We start from the raw sequence: 15,370 nt of genomic DNA, 5'->3' as shown, positions 1-15,370 counted from the left end.
CAGGGATGTAAGCCTGGGAATGTTCCACGAAGGTTCTGGCAGGCACTCAGTACTTACTTGGCCAGTGGGTGGGTGCTTTGTGAGGCTTTTTCACTGGGATATGGCCCCCTAGATAGATCCTCTGATTTTCCTTTGAGCCCGTCATTCAGAGCTTAGTCCCAGTACTTCACTCAGATGTTTTTCCTCAGTGACCTCTCCATTGCATTCACAGATTCTTAAATCCCCAACTTGGGCAGCTCTGAGCAGTATAGCCCCCTTTCTCTCTAGGTCTACTCCTTTCTCCAGTGACTGGCTCAGACTCAGAATTCATCCTTGCTGACTCCAGTCTACATCTGAACATTAAACGTCCCAGAGTCCAGGCCCCGGATCTCTCCCCTTCTTCTTCGTCTACTCCCTATATCCCGGGACTACTGACTACAGGTCTGTTAGACCAAGACCCCTTTTCCTGGACCTCTCAGAACTCTCTGGAGTTATATGACCCCAGTTCAGTTCAGCTCTGCATTGGGATGTTCAAAACCACCTTTGACTCTAGCTCCAGGGTATCTAACGCCCTCCTCTGGCCTCCACAGGCACAACACTCATCTGTACACATCCAGAGAAGGTTAAAGAAGTCCAATAGCTAGGGCTTGGTGAGACCCCCTGCCCTGCGCTGTATTATATCAACTGCTTCAGTGCCCCAGCAAGGTAGCACTGTTTTCTTAGTGGGTTTAGCTCCTCACAAATACTTTCCTCAGATGTGTATTTAGTCACATCTTTCCCAGTGACCTTATTCTGTCATAAATTGTCACTGACATAGTTCCCTGTCAAAACCTCTGTAAAAGGACATGTGTGCCAGGGGTGAGACTCTTAGGGTCCACCATATAACTCCCTTTGCCATCACTGCAAAATAAGTTTATTTAAAAAAAAAAATCACTAGTTGTGTACTTGCCATATGTAAGTTTTATGATGTGTAAATGATGCTGAAAAAAATAAACTATGAAAAACGAACCAAAAATTGCTGTCGGTACCAGCGTTCTGAATGCCTGTGTAAATGTCTGGTCCAGCATCCGTTCTTTCAGCTTGATGGTGTCTCTGACTGAGAGCTAGCTGGTGCTCTTCTGCCTTGGCTGCTTTTCCTGCAAGTTTCTGATTCGCCAGCAGATGGCAGCATCACCATTCACAAGCTCAGAAACATGGCCTGGCCTGGTGGCAAGTGCCTATGGCTGCTCTGCCTGGGCACTTGGGAATCCTTGGCGTTTCCCCGCCAGAGAACCAGGCATTTTTGCACCTTAGCCTCCTCAAGCCCTCTTGGAAGTCTGTGTGGAGAGAACGGTTCTGTCCCCACCCCAAAAGGGAAACCATTTGCTTGGTTACTTTTCAAGCTTACTGGGTATCGTCTACAACTCTGGGTTCAGTATCCACACAGATTTCCCTTATGGACAAGTCAGACTGAGGAATATTCCTAAGCAGTGCCTGGCACTTCAGGTGCTCTGTACTTACTTGGCCAGGGGGTGCACATGGGAGCAGCCACACAACAGCAGCAGTCTGACCTGGTGCGAAGTCCCAAGGGTCCTGGTTATTTGTGACTCTGGCTACTGAGAGAGTATGGCCCTAGCTTTCTAGTATACCCAGAGTCCTGGGTTCAATCTCCAGTATGGAGGAAAACAGATGGCTCTGTGCACCTTGAGCTGTGTGAACAATAGCAGAAAAGGCCATGTAGTGCGTGTACTACATGACAATACGATTCTGTGTGAGTCATCAAGACTGGACAGGTCCCGAAAGACAGAAAGCAGATAGCCAGCTGCCAGGTACAGGGAAGGAGAATGGACGTGTGAGTGCTTAATGGGCCCAGGGTTCTTTTTAGGGTGGTTAAAACATTCTGGAACTAGCTAGTGTTTATTTAGGACTTAGTTGTACGGATGCCCTAATTTATGACCCTCCCCCTACAAACTGGAGACAAGGCCCTTTACTGAGGAAAGTAGGTTTAAACAGGTCCTATGGGTAGGCCCGATGTGTTTGGTGTCCTAGTAAGAGACACCCGTAGTATCCATGCCCACACCTCTCCCTTCCTTGCCCCTCTCTCCTGATACCCTGGTTTTGGATTGTGCAGTACAGGCCTTACAGCGAACTGACTTAGTTGAGGTCAGACACTGTCCAGCTGTTGCTGCCACCTTGACTTTGCCTTGCTTTCCTCCTCTGCACGATGATAATGGAGTGACTGTGCTCACCTCACAGGATTTGCTGCCATGCTAGTGACCCAGGAGGCCAGAGTAGAGCCTGCAGGGCAGATGGAAGGCTAAGGTGCTCCTTGCCATTGCGCTTCTGTGAGGGTGGCAGGAGAGTGGCACTCTCACCTCTGTTCACTAATGTCCTCCCTCACCCTTCAATGGTACCCAGCCTATAATATGTATGGCACAGTCATTGGAAACGGAGAGTAAAGATGGGGTTTGTGGTAAACAACATTCCTTCCATGACAGTTGTTCAAATGGCCAGGGGTATTTTGACAAGAAATCCAAGTAAAATATCAGTTACTACCATGGGTTGGGGACACACACACAGTGCCATTGCTACACTGAAGTCCTAACCCCCCAGCACATCAGGATGTGACCTTGTTTGGAAACTGGGCCACTGCAGATGTCATTAGTAAAAAATGAGGCCATGCTGGAGGAAGGACAGGCTCCAGTGGCTGCTGTCTTAGAAGGACATTTGGACATAGGGACATGCACACAGCAAGAACTTCATCTGAGGATGGGCAAGATACCTCCATAAGCCTGACAGCCACTTGGCCATCACAGCCCTCAGAAGGAACCAGCCAGCCCTGGCCATGGCCAGGTCTCCAGCCCCAGGCTGGCAATCAATTGGGCTTTCCTGTTGTTTAAGCCACCAAATCTGTGCCTCTTGGTTGCATCAAACTAATTAAGTTCCTGGTGTTCCAGAGATTCAAACACCAAGTGTTGGAGTCTCACACTATTCACACCACACATGGGTGTGCAGGTTAATTGCTTAATTCTTTCGGAGTCAGGGATGTGCAGAAAAAGTAAATAGTATCTGGCCCAGTTTTAGGCTCAGGAGAGTCTTTAGGAATTACTTGCTCTCCCAGGATCCCCGGTTCTTGGCTGTTGCCCTAACATGAACTTGGAGGTCTGAGGATACCTGGCCTCACCCATGATGTGGGGAGGAATCATGTACCTGGAATATGCCTGAACCCCGGGAAGCTGCTACCCTATGTCTTCAACTAGAGACCCTTGCTGAGGAATACAGGGCTGCTCCTCAACCCTCCCACTACCACCTGTAGCCCCTGGAGCTACCATATTGGCCAACCCTTTGCCTATGGTGACCCTGAATGCATATGCACTGTGTGTAACCTACTGTCATTTGGACACCTCCAGGGCCTTAACCTAAGACAGGCAGGGAGGCCAGAGTATCCTCTGTGGGCCTGACTTTGCTGCATCTTGAGTGATTCCTGGTCTATCCCTACCTGGAGAGGCTACTGAAGCCTCCCTGTCTAGTCCCATGAAAGTCAGGGAGTGTGGCAGTTCATCTTGACTGTCAACTTGATGGGATTTAGAATCACCATGGAAACAGACCTCCAGGAATAGGGGATTATCCAGTAAGGGCTAATTGAAATGGTAGCGGCCCATCATAAATACAAACAATAATTCCATGGCTGGAGTCCCAGAGTGGATAAGGAGGGAGCCGGCTGAGCACCAGCAGTTATCTCTGCTTCCTGACTGGATGCAACTTGACCAGCCGCCTTCTGCTCCTTCTTTAGCGTTTTCTTGGGCATTTTGTCATAGCAACAAGACAGGAGTTGAGGAAGGACAGGAGCATGTGTGGGCCACGGCACCCTCGGGGGTTCAGCTCATCCTTTCCTGTTCCAAGTCCTGTTATCCTGACCCACGTGCTGGAGCTACACCTTCTACCAGAGCCTGACCAGTGAGGAACAAAAGAACAAAATAAAGGAAGTTTTGAAAATCCCTTCCCCTGAACCAAACTACGCCTCTTGAGCATCCCGACTTCAGCAAGAGGCATCTCCCAGGTCAAAACAGGCCTGGGGCGTTGCTCCTTGTCTGCACACCACCGATGGTCTGACTTCACCTGCACCTGTCTGAGGCGGATGGATGCTTTGAGTGGCCCCTAGAAAGACTGTGACCTCAGCAGCCACAGGAAAACAGAACTGATCACTTACAAAAGGAAGGCCCTTCACATTTGTCAGTGCTGATGCTTATGTGAGCCTGAGTCAGCCAGGCACAGAGCCTCCTCCGTGCTGGGACCTTGACACTGACCTTGTGCCTTGAGCCTGCCTCAGCTCCTCCTCTGTAAGAGGGTCACAATGCTGGCTGATTTAGGTGATCCGTATAAACCAGCTGTTGCCATTTCCTCTCCTCTGTTTCCTCCCATGCACATGACAGGAAAGGGATAGGAGACATTTCAAGATATGCACCATGCACCTTCATAGTAGTCTGTGGCTTCATGTCACTTCCATCTCATTGTTTATACATGTGAATAAAGTTGCATCTAGATACAAATTGACAGTGAGCTGTGTGCATGGAAAGGCCAGGAACTGCCTGGCCTGCGTCTGGCTTATGACAACCAGGTATGACTATTAGCAAGCACCACCACCCTTACTTCTAGAAAGAACCTGCTGGGAGCTGGGCACTGTGGCGCACAACTTCAACCTTAGCCTGCTGATAGGCTGTTCCAGGTTGGTTTCTACTGGTGTGATAAATACTATGACCAAAAATATCTTGGGGAGAAAAGGGTTTATTTGGCTTACACTTCGCGGTCACAGTCTCACTGTGTGAAGTCAGAGTGGAAACTCAAGCAGGAACCCAGAGGCAGGAACTGCTGCAGAGGCCATGTTGGAGTGCTGTTTTACTGCCTTGCTCCTCATGGCTTGCTCAGTGTGCCTTCTTATACAACTTAGGACCACCAGGCCAGGGTGACACCCACAGTGATGTCACATCAATCGGAAATCAAGAAAATGCCCCGGAAGCCTTGCCTATAGGCCAGTCTGGTGGAGACAATTCCACAATGATGTTCACTCTTCCCAGATGACTCTAGCTTGTGCCAAGTTGGCAAAAAATCAACCAACCAACCAAACAAACAAACAAAGCAAAAACCTAAATGGCACAGAGGCTGAGGCAGGCCAGCCTGGGCTACACAGTGAGACCTTGTGAAGAAAGAAGGGAGAGGGTGGGGTGGGGTGAGGGGAAGGAGAAGAGGGAAGGAGGGAGAAGAAGCCTACAGAGGAGCAGAAATGATTCAAAAGATACATGGTGGAGATCAGCCCATTGGAGCTGGGAGGGAAGGGGGAGGGCGAGGGAACTCCTTCTGCTGGTGACCACAGACAGAGGAACCCACTGGAGGCTAGAAGGGAGTTAGCAGTAGAACACCTTGCCATCAGCCTCACTCCAGGTGCTGTCTTGAACACACCCCTCTTCTCTACACGGGCCTTCCAGGGAGCCCATCTTCTGGGGGAGATCCCCCTGCCATGTGTCCACACACAGTATCAAGCTCTTCCCAGGCTGAAACCTATCAGATTCTTTGAGCCATTGCCATAGTAGCCACAGTGGGTAACCTACAACACAGCAAACCTGTTGCTGTAGACCCTGCCAATGGAGCTGTCCAGAAGAGGTGCTACCAAGGCCCTTGGTGGTCAAGAGCTGGGCTTGCCTCCACCTCTCTGCTTCCTTGTGCATTCCAGTCATGGACTCTGTATCCTCCCCCTCTCCTCCCGATCAATGAGCAGAACACAAACCTTCACCACACAATCTTCTTGCTACACAGGAAAACCATGGCTTCACCTGTTAGGAAAATAATTCTTAGCTGACTTCTGAAAGTGAAGCTTTGCCTATATTTTGGCATTTTTTCCTCTTGTTTTCTATTTTAGTTTATGCCTGAGTTTAGTGGCTTCTCAAATAGAGAGTGTCTACTTGCCTGACCAAACAAGGCCCGGAGGCTGGGTACATAGACAGCAGGTGTGTATTACCTTACAACATTGAAGGCTGATGGCCCAGATGAAGGAGGGACGGGACTGGTCCTTTCTGGGGTGCCTGCTTCCTGTGTCCCACAAGCTCTTCCTCTGTGTGTCTGTGTCCCCATTTTCTCTGCTGTTAAGATTGATTCAGACCCAACTGTGTGACCTTGTTTTACTTTAATTATCTCTTCAAGGCTCAGTCTCCACACACAGCTGCATCCTGAGGTTCTGCAAATGAAGACCTCATTCTGGTGAGGGGTACAAATTGGTCCCCAAGATGGAACAAGAAGAAGGAAGTGCCAGAGTCTATGGTGTGGAGAGACTTGGTGTACCGTAGCCAGGTAGAGGGGTGTCAGAACCCTGGGGGTTGGCCTGCGTATAGTGCTTAGCATGTATAAGTAGTGTGTGCTAGGGACCACATACTTGTGATTGCCAATAATTTCAAACTCCTGTAGTATATGGCGGGCAAGGTCAATAGCAGAAGTCCCATTTTGTTCCTGGGACTCTCAGTGCAGCAGATTTTCTTACCAAGGCACCCTGTTGTGGACCCTGACCAGCCTCAGAGAAGTCAGTATTAATGAGCTGCCGTGGCTTCTTTCTTGCAGGTGTCCCACAGGCTTAACTGTGGTGTCTCAATGGATTGCATGGAAACCTGATTGACCACTGAGCCAAAGACATGATGAGGGCCTTGTTGCCAGGAAAACAGCGGCCTTGAGTCCAGGGTGTACACTTGATGTGATTCCTGGCTCCAGCCTTGCACACCCAGGGTCTCCATGAGACCCACCCCCAAGATCCTGAATAGCTCCAGTGAAGACCCCTGAGCTGTGGAAGAAGAGAATGCTAGAAATGACTGGCTAATCATGTCTGCCACACAGACTCTAGGGCTGTACCCACAGAGGTTTCTGTGTGATTGTGTATGATTGTATGTGTGTGTGTGTGATTGTGTGTGTGTGCATGCTTGTGTGTGTGCACTTGCAGATGCATGGTGGGGGCAGAGGCCAACCTCAGGTGTCTTCTTCAACTACTCTTCACATTACTTGAGACAGGGTCTCTGAGTGAACCTGGAGCTCATCAATCCAGCCAGACTAGGCAGCCTGTAAGCTTCCATGATTCTTCTGTGTCAGCCTCTTCAACGCAAGGATAACACACGTACACAGCTATACCTAGCTTTCTTCTTGAGAGGTGGGGATCCGAACTTGGGTCTTCACGCTTGCGCAGCAGCACAACTGAAGCATCTCCCTGGGCCCCTGCTTGGTTATTTATAAAGATTGCTTCACTCTAAGAAGACTGGGCATTCAGATGTATCTACATACACAAATCTATGTATCTGTAAAATAGCCACTGGGTTGAGACAAGGAGAAAACAGAGGCACTTGGAAATCTACAGTGGGGAAGGGGACAGCCTATATGACCTAGAAAGACTGGAGTTCTAATGCCAGAAGTGAGAAAAAGACCTGGAGCAGATCTTTCCCTAGGCCCTCAGAGGGAACACAGCCCTGCTGACACCTGGATCTAACTTCTAGCCTCCAGCACTATGGGACAGCCAATTACTGTTGTCCGGTGTCCTTGGTTTGTGCAATGGTGTTATGACATCCTTAGCAAACTAATACACAGATGGTCCTGCCACTCACACACAGGAGCTCTGTCTTCAGCTGGGAGATTCCTGGTGGCCAAAGCAACAAGGGAATCTGTTAGTAGGCTCCACATTTCAGGCAGGCTAAGCCAGCCATTTCCACAGAATTGACAGACTCATGTGTTTAGCACAGTGATGGAGATCCGGGTGATGCTTTAAAATCACATCACCTGGCAGTTTTCTTTGTTAACTTTCACAACTGTGATTTTTCCCTCCATTAAACCATCATCTTGGAAACCAGTAGGCAAGAGATATCTGCTGCTCCAGCCCTGTGGTTTTAGACTCTTACAGCCTTCTTCCAGAAGCTGGTGTCCACTTTCATGGTAGAGAAATCCCTAATAGAGAAATGGATGGGCTGTGGGCTGCAGCCAAGCCACAGGCCGGGCAGCCCTGTTTCCCAGGCATGTACTGTGGGAACTATCCCCGATGCTGGCCACAGACCAGGGAGAAGCCAGTCTTTTCTGTGGGTTGACCTTCCCCCTGGCTAAGAGGAACCCCTCCACCCCCAACACACACACACACCACCACCACCACCACCACCAGCAGCAGCAGCAGCAACAACAACAGCATTCATTTCCCTCCATCATGTAATGGGAGTCCTGGGAAAGTGCCTACTGTCAGGTCCCAATGTATATGTATGTGGGTTCTTGTAGAGGCCCAAGGACAGCCCCAGGTGTCATTCTTCAGGTGCTGGCCTCCATTTTTTTGACAGTGTGATGGTCTGAATGAGAGCAGCCTCCATAGGCTCATATGTTTGAATAATCGGTCCCTAATTGGTGGAACTGTTTGGGAAGGATTAGGAGGTGTGGCTTCATTGGAGGTATGCCACTGGGGTGGGCTTTGAGGTTTCAAAAGCCAATGCTATTCCCAATGCGCTCTCTGCTTCCCATTTGTGAGCTCCCTGCTGCTGCTCCAGCACCATGCCTGCCTGCTACCATGCTCCTCACTCTGACGGTGATGGGCCCTAACCCTCTGGAACTATAAACCTCAAATAAACCCTTCATTTTATAAATTTACTTGGTCATGGTGCTTTATCACAGCAATAAAAATCCAAGACAGACATGGTCTCTCACTGGCTTGGAACTTGCCAGGTAGGCCAGGCTGGTTGACCAGGGAGTCTCAGGATTCAGCTCTCTCTGCCTCCTTAGTACTGGATGACACCTTCACACTGCCCCTTGCTCAGCTGCTGCTGCTGCTCCTCCCTTCCTTCCTTTTTCCTCTTCCTCCTCCTCCTCCTCCTCCTCCTCCTCCTCCTCCTCCTAATGTAGGTTCTTGGGATTGAACTAAGATCCTTGTGCTTGGGGTTGAACTCAGAAAGTTGGGCAAACAAACATGTTACCAACTGAGCTATTTTCAGTTGGCAGATCTTTAAGCTTCTCTATATATGTCTCTCTGTCTGTGTCTGTGTCTCTATCTGTATCTGTGTCTGTCTCTGTTTGTCTGTCTCTGTCTGTCTGCCTGTCTGTCTCTCTGTCTCTGTCTCTCTATCTCTGTCTCTCTCGGCTGCAGGTGTCAGTGTGAACATCACTCATTTCCTTGGTAATCTAAAATGACAGTCCCTAGCCCTAGAACATCCAGAACAGCAATTCTGGGAAGGCACACCATAGTCATGTGTGTAGCTAGGAGCCGCCTTTGTTCTTCCTCTTTGTCCCCTTCCTCAAATGGTAGTTGGGGACAGGCTGTCTGTCCTCTTCCACAGAAGGATACAGTCACACTCTTACCCTATGGGAGTGATATAGGAAGGACCAAGGTGCTAATGGTCACTCACAGGTTTACCCAGGGTCTGTTCAAAAACACCAGCTGTAGACTCCAGCCCTTTAATGCCTCCTTGAATGTGTCCTTTCATCGGTGACCTGGGTTCTCTGGCCTCTCTTATCTCACTACTGGACCATATGTATGTATTCAGTGGTATGCTCACTCCCTGGAGCTCTGGGGATGAAGGCATGCCCTCATGGCAAATAGATATGAACATGTAGAACTACCAGTCCTGGGACATTTTGGACAAAGACGTGTATGTGCCATATATGTATATGTACCCATATGCATATATAGCTGGAACACACATCAGGTACAGTCCCTTATCACCCACTCATGTGTTTGAATGCTTGGCCCATAGGGAGTGGCACTATTAGAAGGTGTGGCCTTGTTAGAGTAGGTGTGACCTTGTTGGAGGGAGTGTGTCACTGTGGGGGTAGTCTTTGAGGTCTCCTATGCTCAAGCTATGTCCAGTGTAACACACAATCCCCTTCTGCTGCCTGAAGATCTCAGCTCCTTCGCCAGCACCATCTCTGCCTGGACACTGCCATGTTTCCTGCATGATGATACTGGAGTAACCTTCCAAAACTGTAAGCCAGCCCTAATTAAATGTTTTCCTTTATAAGAGTTGCCTTGGTCATAGTGTCTCTTCACAACAATCAAATCCTAACTAAGACACCTATAATCTCATTTTTGAGGCAGCATCTTCTACTGAAATGGAAGCTTGTGGTTTGGACTAGCCAGGCTGCCCTGCCTACTAACTCTTAGGATCTACCCGTCTGTACCCTTCAAAGCTGGCTGTTGCCTGTGGCCATATCTAACTTTTATGTGGTTGCTAGGGATTTGAACTCAGGAGTCTTATAGCAAGCTATTTTATCCACTGAACCACCTCCACAACCCTCACCTCTACTTTGAACAGAGCCTGGGTGAGACCTTTGTAGACCCTGTTGGCTAGCCTTGCCACTTGTGCTCAAACCACATGTCACTGGTATCCCGGTGTGGAATTCTGGTCTAACCTGTTATTAAGCCTTTGCCTCCAAATCTGTGATCACCTCCGAGCCCGAAGAAGAACCTGGATGGGTTCTTTCTTCCTCTTCCATTTCTGCATCCTGTCCCATGCCTTGTCTGAGTGTCTGTCCCATCCTGTACAGGGGGTGGGGCTGAGGGGGAGGGCTTTGTTGTAAAGAGTAAAGAATGGTTCTCCATAGCTGCCAGGGCTCACATTTGTTCTCGCCTGTGATGTGCCCCTTGCCACAGCCTACCCCCATTCTCCATCCTTCCATGGGCTCTTGGCAGCCAACATTGTCCCTACCGTGCAAGTTGTGAGGGTCTCCCTTCACATCTCCTCCAGCAGGCTTCTCAGGCATCCAGCAGCCTCTGAGAGCTCCTGGAAGCCATCAGGCTCACAGCTTTCCAGGTCCAGGCTTTCCAGAGCAACAGGGACCTCAAAGTGATGCTGATGAGGATGTCCTTTTAAATAAGCAGCAGAAGGGGAGGTTTGTCACAGAGAGAACAAAAAAGCCATTTCCCCTCAAATCCCAAAGTTTAGACACTTTGTAGCAAAATAAGATTAACAAGAGGAAAACAATTTACTAGCCATGCTGTAGGCTTCACATGATCACAGGAGAAAGAGCAACTAAGTAGGGGCTTGGCCTGGGTTTCTGGCTTCTTAGCAAAAAACAAGAAATACACTTTAAAGAATTAATCAGGCAAGGAGAAGCTGCAACTTCTAGAGGCAGAGCCTTCCAGAAGGACACACCCAGGAACCAGTTGGACTTCCAGCCAGCTTCTTTGTAGACTGCAAAGAGGAGGGTGGATATCCATCCGGTCTGGAGTAGGTGGGGGGGAGGCCTGAAGACCTCTCTCTTCTTGATCATCTTTCATTGCCTTGAGATCAAAATGATCTATGTCAAGTGGATCATCTGCAGAGACACATTCTGTTTCTATCAAAGGTGTCACAGGGATGGAAGCAGAGAGATGTGAGGACACTGCCACTGCCAGACAGCACACCAGTCTCAGGAGATCTAGAGTCACCTAGGAAGAGAGTCTCAATGAGAACTTGCCTAGATCAGGTTGGCCTACAGGCATGTCTTGAGGAGTTGTCTTGATTGTATTTATTGATGTGAGAAGACGTAGCTCACTGTGGGCAGCACCATTCCCTAGGGTTCCTGAACTGTCTAAGTGTAGAGAGCAAAGCGACAGAGCTGAGCACCAATGAGCATGCTGACATTCATTCTTCTGCTCTTGACTGGCTATAACTTCAAGTTGTTTCAAGTTCCTGCCTGACTTCGCATAGTGATAAATTGTAGTCTGGAACTTTAAACAAATAAGCCCATTCTTCCTTAGAGCTCCTTTTGTCCAGGCATTTTATCCCAGCAACAGGAAACTAAAACAATCAGTATTGGGTGACCAACATGTGCCAGTCTGAAGTCCCCTGGGGCACTTGATACTATCATTAACTTATAGAAGGGAAAACTGAGGCACCTAGAGGTGACGTAATTGGCTCAGCTCATCAGCACAGAGCAGCAGAGCCCAGATGAAGCCTGTGCACCCCGACACCTTCAAATGCACACGGCTGGAGCATCCCAGGGCCTTTACACCAGTAGCCAATTCTCCCTGCCAGAGCAACGAGCCTGTGGCAGTCAGACCAAATCACCACCAACAGGTAGCCTAATACAACAATTTTTCCCCTTAGTTCCATAAGTCCAGAAGTCAGAAATCAAGGTGTCAATGTGACTATACTCCTACTAATGACTCTAGAGAGGTCTATTCCCCATCAGCTGCCACGTGGGGCTCCTGGCAGTCATTGGGTTACAGCTGCATGGGCGCCCTGTTCTCCACCATGTGCTCTTAGCACCAAAGAAGCAGATGGGGGAAAACTGGAGGCCCTATGGTGCCTGTCACTCTGTCTCCCATAGTGTAGGCTGTGATCTCAGCGAAGTAGAGATGTGTGCTCTTGGTTGGTTTGTTGTTCTTCCTCCAGTGAGCACTCTAACCTGTTGGTGTCAGGGCCCCCCAAGCTGAAGCAGTGCTTTTAGGAGGTGGCAAGCAGGCTGTGGACATGGCTCACGGGCAGGTATGCTACTGCTTGAACAGACTGCAGCTATTTCAACCCCTGATCATCCTGCCAACATCAGTTGATACAGCCAATACCTCTTAGGACTGAGAGACAGCTCGGCTGGTGAAGCGCGTGCTATGTAACTGCAAGGGTCTGAGTTCCATCTGCAGAATCTACATACAAAGCCAGTCCTGGTGACATATGCTTGTCCTAGTGCTGGGGAGGCAGAGACAGGAGGACATCTGGGATCACTAGCTGTCTTCAGGCCCCGATGAGAGATTTTGTCTCCGAAAAATTTAGGTGGATGGTACCTCTAAGGAATGATGCTTGAGTTTGACTTTTGGCCACCACACAGGTGTGCGTCACCACCCATGAATATGGGCACATGGTCAAACAAACAAACAATCTAAAAGTCATTTCCTGACCTTCGAATGAGTGGAAGGTACTATTTTTAAGATTTACTTTTATTGTTTTTAATTATGTGTTTAGGGTTATGTGCAGGTATCTTTGGAAGCCAGACAGTGAGATCTGCTGATGCTGGAGTCTTAGGCACTTGTGGGTCATCTGATATGGGTACCGGGGATTGAACTGGGGTCCTCTACAAGAAAAGTACGCGCTCTTAATAGCTGAGTCATCTCTCTAGCTCAGAAATTTACTATTTCCAGTAAAGCAGTGGTCACGTCAATGTTGGAAACGCTCTGACAGGTTACACCCTTGAACCATCTAAGCAGTCAAGAGTCTGAGGCAGGAGGATCACAAGTTCCAGGAAAATCTGAGCCACACAGATGAACCCTGACTCAAAACCCAAAATATAAACAAATAGCCATCCTTTTCCATTGCTGTGGTCTTTTGTGGGGAAGTAATTTGATCACATTTCCCAACTGCTTCCAAAAGGCTGCTCCTATTTGATTCTGTGATTCACTTATAAAATCTCTCCAAAGGAAATAATCAGAGACATGGCCAAGGTTTCCACATAATGATGTTATTGCAGCATCTAAAAAATAGTGGTTAAAAACAAATTAGAGATAGCTTAGATGACTAACCATAAGTGATTGCTTAAATAAACAATGGCATATCGGCAGGGCAGGAACATGCTCAAAGGGTTCCTAATAACTTGGAAGAATGCTTATGCTGTGAAAAAGGATACAGAATCGAATGCCCAGTAGGACCACAAATGTGCACAAAACCAGGCAAAGGAGAAAGAATTTGAGCTGCTCATTAGAATGAGCCTCATCAAAGGATGTGTCATCTCCTAGGATGACTGAGAGACTCTCTGGGTCAGATGTGGGCACTGTTCAAATGTAAGCTGTGCCGCCTCTTTGGCACTGGTGTCTTCTGGAGCTGCTTAAAAGCCTTGGAATTTCCTGAGCAATGGGCACCATTGGTTCTTCACACAGAGCCCAAAGTCAGTCTGCATTCAGCTAATGAGTTGGTTCAAGGTTCATGGACTTGGGATGGAGTGAGTGTGCAGGAAGTCTGAGACATTAGTAGCTGTTCTAGTTTGCTTTCTGTGGATGGATATGATAACATACTCTTACACTCACATGCTCACACTCACACATGCACACATACACACACTCACACATGCATGCATGCACACATACACACACACATGCTTACACTTACATGCTCACACTCACACATGCACACATACACACACTCACACATGCATGCATGCACACATACACACACACATGCTTACACTTACATGCTCACACTCACACATGTATGCATGCATGCATGCACACATGCACACACATACAGGCATTTACACGCACTCATCCATGCACATGCACACAAAATTTAAAAAATAAACATAAAAATGTGTTTCACCATACAGTGGTGGTACACACCTTTAATACCAGCACTAAGGAGGCAGAGGCAGGTGGAACTCTATGAGTTTGAGGCTAGCCTGGTCTACACAGAAAGTTCTAGGACAGCAACGGGCTACATAGAGCCCAGTCTTGAATTCTCCCCTACTCCCAAACAACAACAAACAAACAAACAAAATACAATAAAAATCAGGCAGAACCATTTCTCTGTAGCTCTGGCTATCCTGGAACTCACTTTGTAGACCAGGCTGGCCTCAAACTCAGAAATCTGCCTGCCTCTGCCTCCTGAGTGCTGGGATTAAAGGCGTGCGCCACCACGCCCGGCATGACTCTTGGAGAAGAACCTACAGCTACCACTTTACCAAACCAGCACAATGCCTAACTGCATTAGAATATTTGTCCTTATACCCACAAGTAAGGATAGTCTTCACCCCTCACCAAGGGAACTTCTCTTTGCAAGGGGCTGAGCCTGTACTACAGAAAACCACAACCTATCAAAATGTGAAGTTGTAGGAGCCCAGTGCAAATGGGTGTGTCTGAAATAAAACTCACACACCTAAGGCTTAAGGCCAAAGAGGGGGCAGAAAGAGTCTGAGGGCCAAAAGAACAGGAAGTTTGCTTTGAGACTGTATTGCCTAGTAGTGTCAGAAGCTACACGCATCCAGTCTCCCCAACATGACTATCGGTCACTACAGTAGACATGCCAAAGGGGATGGGAGAAAGCCCACAAGGCCTCAACCCTACACAAAGAGCTACAGGCAACTAGGGAATGCCAAAGTCTGCTTTTCTCTTTCCCTTAATCATTTTTAGGCTGCCTCCATATTTTCAAGCATAGTAAAAAGTCCACTCCGTGGTACCAATTTTCTTCATGTGTCTATTTTGAATGACTGTAATGAAATATCTGAGACAGGCTAACTTTAAAGAAAAGAGGTTTACTTAGCAAACAGTTTTGCGGGCTCAAGGACAAGGCGCTGGTACCAATCATCCTAGCTTGGTTTAGGACCCCTTGGCTGCACATGAGGTGGAGACATTTGTGGGAAAACATCCACAGCAGTAAACAGAGAGCCAGGGAGCACAGCATAGACTAAACTATCGCTATCACCAGTCGGGGACACCACTGGTGAATAAACACAG

This window comes from Mus caroli, chromosome 5 (assembly GCF_900094665.2).
Source record: "Mus caroli chromosome 5, CAROLI_EIJ_v1.1, whole genome shotgun sequence".
In the NCBI taxonomy this organism is placed as follows: Eukaryota; Metazoa; Chordata; class Mammalia; order Rodentia; family Muridae; genus Mus; species Mus caroli.
This window is presented reverse-complemented; position numbering follows the sequence as displayed.